At 40.1% G+C, this 7227-nt stretch overlaps 1 long non-coding RNA gene across 1 annotated transcript; it reads right to left on the minus strand.

Moving 5' to 3' along the window:
- Positions 1-987: 987 nt before the first annotated feature.
- LOC144090187 (uncharacterized) lies at positions 988-3984 on the minus strand. Its single transcript, XR_013305298.1, has 3 exons — positions 3854-3984; positions 3144-3263; positions 988-1987 (listed from the first exon to the last, which is right to left on the minus strand). It is a non-coding gene; the product is annotated as an uncharacterized LOC144090187 (long non-coding RNA).
- Between the last annotated feature and the right edge of the window lie 3243 nt (positions 3985-7227).

Raw genomic sequence — 7227 nt, forward strand, 5'->3', positions numbered from 1 at the left:
GTTTTGACACCCCAGTCAGGGAGTATTCATTTCCATCTATAGGACATAATCACAATGGCAACTGTTTGATGTCAATGTTTGAAGTACCGGTATAAGCTCGAGTCCGAACTGCTAGAAAAAATCTCAAAGGTATTTGTTAATATTTGAAACTGTGAGGCATACAGCATTCATACATTCACAACATCGCTTAACCTGGTCAGGCGAGGCTGGAGCCTATCCCAGCTGACTTTGGGCAAAAAGGTGGACTACACCCTAGACTGGTCACCAGTCAGTCGCACACAGAGAGACAGAGAACCACTTACAGTCACACCGAGCAGGAATAAATCCCATGCTTGCCTGCATCGAAGTCAGGCAAGTGAACCACTACACCATTAGGTGGTTATGCATACAACAATGAGTTACAAATTATTTTTTAGTTATTTTGTTACACCTTACAATAAAGTGTGACCCGGTCTTGTGAATGGAATCAATGAAGATACAACAGAAAAGTCTGAATATATAATGCTTTGAGATGTTTTCACCAAAAAGAATGAAAGAATGCAATTTTAAAATTGGTAATGGATTTAATCTATGTATCAAAAAACTTAATGCATTATTTCAAAGAGGTCAACATAGCAATGGCAAGAATGTCATTTAATAATTCAGAGCAGCCTGCTAACAGAAACGTTTCAAAAAGAAGCAGGATACCACAATTGATAAGGCATAGCAGACAATACAAAACAATCTGTTCACACAGAATGATTTTCTTCAATGTTAAAAGTTATGCAATAATACACGTGTCATCTACTTTGTAATACCATCATCAGATCGCAAATTGTATTCAAATTAATGTTACTGTAATTGTATACAAATTCATTATAATTAATAAACACAGATGGGTCGATGAAATGTGCAAGTAATAAATAACTTAGTTTTTTTTTTACATGAAAGTTATGTCCACACTGAGGATACGCAGGAGCTCCTTAAGATTAAGCAACAACAATAAAATGTATTGCTGTCATAAAATGCGTTCAATTAAATGGTATGTATCTGAGAGTAACAGTCATTGTAAGCCAAAATTTAAAGATTACCTTGCTCCAAACTGTAAATGATGCACAGAGAGAGTGATTGAATTTTACCAATGTGTAGTATATTTTTCAATATTAACTGAAATCACACAGAGGCGTAATCCTTTGTAGATCATTTGCAAAGCAATTAGGCATGCCTTCACTACTGTTAAATAAAAAAGATAAGAACCATCGAGATAAGATGTTATTAGTACTCCATATCAAATACTGGTGGCTGCCTCGAGGTTTTGCTATCAGAAAACCTATTAAAATCTTGTTAATTTTAAAATGTTAAGAGGAAAAAAAATACACAAGATGTACCTTCTGTCTGTCAAGACTTTAAATTGTGCCCTCAGATCTAATCCTCAGTTAAGTGGCAGGTAATTACGCAACACTTCATTAATGGCACACTTACCCACCGCAATGTTCAATATTGATGTAGACATTGCATTGAACAAGGCAAATATATAAATAGTTGTAGCTGCCAAGAAAGCAGGAGATAATGTAAATTATATTGATTTGTGCTGGAGCGGCCACAGGAAACTACAGAGACCATGTGACTCTATGCAAGAACGGTACCACCCAACACTTTGAAACCCAAAGTGAGTTGAACTACGTGACCCACAACAAGCATTTGTCAGCAGGAACTAGAGGGCGTCGTTTGCATGTTTTTTTTCTCGTCACAACGCACAAGACTGCCAAGCAAATGCATCAGATGCAAAAGGGGGCCTTTCAAAGAAAAATAATTTTGCACTGACCTGACATGTGACCCCGAGGGACAAAGAGAAGCGGTTCAAACAGAGTTTATGACAGCATGATCTCTCCTCTTCCTCATCAGCCTTCCTCCCACGGGTGGACGCGAGGAGCGGCGGCAGTAGCGGAGCCGACAGAGCAGGCATCACTCATTCACTCACCTCCTAGGTGCCTTTGTCAGGTGATTGCTGGCGGAAAAAGGAAAACAGATCAATACATCTCCCATGGGCCTGACAGGTAATCTTTACCTGGGATGAAATATGAGCCGTACCAGCCTGCTGAATTTCTTAACTGTAACAGGGCAATTGACAGCCTGCATGGAAGCCATTTCCGCACTTCCTGGCCGCTGGAAATTCATTTGGGACCAAATGGTTTGGCTAAAAAGTCATTATTGTGACTGCTAATTAACATGGAAGCACCAGTGGAGAGACATTCTCCCCATCTTACTAATGGAACGTTATCTCACCCCGTATTCCTGTCAGGTCAATCTCTTGGCAGCAAACATGAACAAACCAATAAGACAAGGGTGAGAAGCTCTCCTTTAAACAAACCCAGTCAATACACAGCAGCCATTAATGTATTCTTCAAGAGATTTTTTTTTTTTCATAGCAAACATGTATGGGTCATAGGTGAGATTTGTGAAGGGTGGCCTACAAGAGCCATCCATTTAGATGAGTCTGCGAACACAGCATTTGTAAATGTCATCTCTTGCACATGTAAAGCCGTCACTGGAAATTTTTCCATCAAGGTGTATAACTCATTTTAATTGGCAAATTTCATTCAACTAAAAGCTAACTCTTTTTAATGACACTCATGGCAAGATTGCTGGTTTAGGACTGATTCGTAAATCCCCTTGCAATGATGTTTAACAAGAGTTTGTACACAGAGAGCCATTTTTTAAAAAGGAATATTTGCCCTAAATGTGCTTTTTCTTGAGTGGAGTTAATATTTGTTAAGTTGTTCAAAAACCAAATGCGATAATCAATTACTAGTAGGATGTTTTTAACCATGGTTAATAACAATATGCAGTTAGACAGAGCTCTGTTGGCGTACCGCATGTCATCTAACCTGGTCAGCCAAAAGGGATGATAGATCCTGTTAAACAATTTAATGTGGTGTCGTCTATATAGTGTCTGTTTTAACCAAATAGTGATACTTTATATTTTTTTCTGGCACACTTGTTCACTCCAGGAGTGCTCTGCTCCCACATTAGAACACATAACATGCTTTGATCAGAAGAAAATCCTTATGTGGTTCCATGTTATGCATTTGACTCTGGCGGATTTTTCAGCATATGTTGCTTATTTACCAGACTGACTGTATCGCCTCTCAGCGGACACTTACATTGATCTTTTAATGCATCCGATGGCGAGGGAGACAAGGAAATGATATCCTCTGTAAAATGTCTCCTTTCCTAAGGGCTCATGCTGGATGCACAGCTCCACGGGCAACAACACGGCGGTGCTGGAAAACAGGTCGTTCAAACACAGTCACAGCTGGACTTGAACTCAAATATGTTTTGACCACATTTGAATATGGAAGGTATATTGAAGAGAACAGAAAAGGCACTCTGGGGACCATAGCGACTCTCTCTCTATATTATGCTAATGAACTGCTTTTATAATTTCTAGTTTGTTTTTTAAAGAAGCCAGTACATTGTGTGGGACTGGAGCCTGTATGAACCCTGCAGCAACATTCTAATGGGCAAGACACAAGCATCCGAAAAGTGTCCCGCTGTCAAATGGTGTGACACAAGAACTGACATGATTGTAAAGATGTTACTTTGCAGGTGGTCTCTCTGTGTGTAGCCATAATCTCGAGTTTAGTGAGGAGAGCCTTAACCTGCTTGATTGGATTTCAATGTCTCACACTTGATAGAATTGGGAGTGAATGCTGATTGGAAATGTAATTTTTCTCTTTATCATATATTTCATCCAGCAAAAAAATGTTGGCCACCATTTCTGCTCGGCATTTCCACAAGCTCCAATGGCTTCAGTGCTTTGTTTAGGTATTCACATTTTTCCTCAGAATTAAAATAATTACAATAAACTTACTTGGTAGGAAGCCACGATGAAAGATGGCATGCGAGAGCTATTTTAAAGAGTTCCATATTAACTAAAAGAGAGCAGGGAGGTAGCAAACAAAATTATGTATAAACAAGAAACACCAGGAGAAGACATGCGGGAAAGCTGATTGGGTGAAAACAACACTCATCAACAGGTGGAAATAATACAATTATCAAATCAGGAAAAAAAATAAACACTTCAGATTAAGACAAAGCAAGAAATATACTAAATAAAAAGCACAATTAAACAGCAGACCATAAAAGTTTCAAGCTAGGAATAAAAAGAAAGCATAATCATAATTTGAACACCAGAAAAGAACATTTTCCACTCTGACCGCTTCAATGCAAAAATTAATTTCATCAGAGGCTATTCATCACGCTGTTTTCGGGATGTTGAAATAAAACTTTGAAGCACTCCTTTGCTAATAGGTTAAGTATTAATGAGGTTTTGGTCAAGTGAGCCAAATCCAATTTGACCTCGTATGACTTGTGGTCATGGTTATTAAAAGGCCAATCTGTACAGCAGCACGTGGCTTAACTCCCCCTCTTCTAGTTAGGATTTGTAAGGAGCTCTGTTTTTCATCCATCACACGTTCACATACGCCTGACATTCTTTTTATTTAACATGCTCCGTCTTGATGTTCACCTTTAAGGCCTTCTGTCTGGGAAAAAAAAGTCAATTTTAGAATCTAACTTGCTTTCCTTCTCTGCTACTTCACTGCGATAAATCTTGACCGATCTCTGTGTTCTCTCCAAAATAAAGTAGCGTGGGTCGGACAAGATATTTGTGAGGCAGACAGAGAGCAGAGGATAAACGAACTAGAAGTGACATTGTGGCGGTGGGCTGTCTCAAAGGATTAGGCATTACAGCGTTCACTGGCATGTGCTTGTGCTCGCTCCCATTATATTTGCTTGTGCCTCTTTCCAGATGACTTCTTCCCCAAACCGATCCGGCGGGCAAGATAATTGATTAATTTTACTTGAGGGAATGATGACTAACCGTTGCTGAGTTTCAACCCAAACACTTGGTTTAAACAATGCAATGTGGTCAAACCTCCGGAGGAGTTTCCATATTTTGCAGATACACACAAATGGCTGAAATAATGTAGGCAGTAAGTCTATCAAATATGGGCGTCCCGGTGGGGAGTGGTTAGCGCATCAGCCTCGCAGTTATGTGGTCGAGGGTTCGATCCCAGGTTGGTCATAGTTTGCATGTTCTCCCTGGGCTTGTGTGCATATTCTCTGGGTAGTCCCACATCACCAAAACATGCAGGGTAGGCTGGTTGAACCCTCAAATTGCCCCTAGGTATGAGTTTGAACATGAATGGTTGTCCGTCTACTTGTGCCCTGCAATTGACTGGCCCCCGATTCAGGGTGTCCCCTGCCTGGTGCCCGTAATTATCAGACTCCAGCATCCCCCGCATTCCTAGTGAGAATGAGGGGTTCAGAAAATGAAGAAATGACTATTAAATGTAATATTCGATTTTAGGGATAGAACAAAAGATATGTCAAGATAATTATTCTGAAAAACAAGACAAAAACAAAAAAAATACAATAGACTAGGCTTACGTCAATTTCCACCGCTGATCATAGCATAAACTGGAGTCTGCATCTACAAATACAAAAGGATTATCCTTCATTAGCTAATGAACCGTTTATTTACATGTGGGATGATTACTGGACTATTTAAAAGGTGAGTGTACAGTAGATAATAAATAAGATTATCTACACACTTAACTAGTTTTACATCAAGGTCACTAAAGACATTATAAGGTTTTGAGTCAGTGGAATGAGAATAACCGTACATGCATTTATTGTGGGCGATAATGGGAAGTTGAATGGAACCATCTTACCATCTTAATAAGCTCTCGTGATGCTCTTTAAAAACAATCATTAGAGGCTTTTCTGGAGCACTTGCCTTCCCCCTGTTTATTAATCAGCTAATTACACATTGACAGTCATGGGCTTGCTGATTCCCACATTTAAATGAACGAGACTCTTTAATGATTAAGCCTTTGTGTTTGGGTCTCTCTCTTTCTCTGTCTCGTTCTTTTTAGATCTTGTGCTCTTTCATTTTTCCCCCTCTCTTGCTCTCTGATAGAGAAAGTAAAAGCAATCGTGAAAAAAAGGAAATTAAAGCATTTAAACCTCTGAGCATAAAGATTTGCCGACCAGAAAATGCGGGGCATGTGATAGAATGACGTGCTAAAAACAAATGACTGCAAATACATACACAACAGATTGTCATACAGCAAACAATAACACTCAAAATTGATAGTTTTTATGTATATGAGTGAAATTATTACTACCACATATTTCAGAAACTTCATGCTTATTCCTTTACTTCCTTTACTGTTAGTGACTGAATGCCATTGAACCGTCAAAAAGGTCATGTTTTGCCATTTAAAATAACACACAGATTTTAGACATATGGATGGACAGACATATTTATTTGGAATTTGCTTCAGCGTTTCACGTCAAGTCGCCATGTTCCACCATCCCACAGAACACACTGAAAGATCACAAAAAGAGGGCACCAGTAAGTCAGGTTTTTGTGCACGAGTCAGTTCCTGGTGTTTGGCTGGTAAGTTACAGACTGTATTTTTTCACGACTTTCCAATTCAGTAGGGCTGATCACTAGATGTACAGGCGCATCTAATCACGAACCCGATCATAGGAGCAGAACAAGAACCACTGTGAAACTTTGCCGATGCATTGCTGGCGCATGGCATCACGCATTGTTGAAGGGCGCGTGCAGGGTGTTGAAGGGAAGCCGGAGAGGGCGAAATAGTGCGGTGGGCTGCATTTCTGTCAGCAGAAGTGATGGCTGAGCACAAGCGATATTTGTCTTGTGCTGCCACGCGGGCCTCGCACCAGCCTGGGCATTAATGAGAAGAGGCCGGACCGCTGGGTAAGAACACGACGCACCTACGATGCGGGTGATCTGTCACGCGGCCGTCTGGCCCAGGGAGGGAGAAACAAGAAAGGAAGGAGAGGCAGCAGGACCTCTTGGTGGGCTGCAATGAACACTGGCAAACACATGTACTGCTTCTTTTGTACAAATATAACATTAAATAACTTCTGCCAGATCAAATGATCACATCTTGGACTCAAAATTGCCATGGCTGCTTCTTTTTGGCTCTGTCTCTAAGTCAGAGCTGCTTGTGGTGCTGGAACTTGGAGTACCCACTACCTATAAAACCACCTTTACTTTTCTACAATCTATGACAGTGCCAAATGGTTGTCGTGATCCTATTTGTAGTCTAAGTTAAATTATTACAACTTCTGCGAAAGGGCGAAGAAGCCTTTCGGACGTCGTGTTAATTTACAGATAATTGCCTCGCATGAATTGCTGTATATATG

This window comes from Stigmatopora argus, chromosome 15, assembly GCF_051989625.1.
Source record: "Stigmatopora argus isolate UIUO_Sarg chromosome 15, RoL_Sarg_1.0, whole genome shotgun sequence".
In the NCBI taxonomy this organism is placed as follows: domain Eukaryota; kingdom Metazoa; phylum Chordata; class Actinopteri; order Syngnathiformes; family Syngnathidae; genus Stigmatopora; species Stigmatopora argus.